We start from the raw sequence: 460 nt of genomic DNA on the forward strand, positions 1-460 counted from the left end.
CGTACAGTCTGATACAGTAGTAGGTTGGTAGATTCCTTCGGTATCAACATCGTCGGAAGACGCCCGCCCTTCCCCCTTTCCACCCTCTTGACCACCACCTTCCGTGGGAGCGGGTACGAGTCCGGGTACAGTGCACGAGTACAGTCACCCCCCCTTCCCCCGCATTCTCGCTGCCAATTTGCGAGAGTAGGGCCTCACTCGGTAAACACTCGAGCACCGCGGGGCGGCTCTCGCCGGCTGTGGCGGCCGCCAAGGCGGGAGCTCGTGAAGGGCGGGGTTGGGTGCCGCATCATAGCCCGGAATTGCTCGTATACAGAATACGTATTACGTCGACTCACCCATGGAAACCTTAATCTGTATTCTAAATACTGGCTGTTCCGCTGAACACCTCTTCTTAATAAGGAAGATGCGTGTAAGTAACAACTATAGTTCTCTATAACTAACGTTTTAAGTTTGTATT

Source organism: Frankliniella occidentalis, unplaced genomic scaffold, assembly GCF_000697945.3.
Source record: "Frankliniella occidentalis isolate FOCC.00 unplaced genomic scaffold, Focc_3.1 Scaffold45, whole genome shotgun sequence".
NCBI lineage: Eukaryota > Metazoa > Arthropoda > Insecta > Thysanoptera > Thripidae > Frankliniella > Frankliniella occidentalis.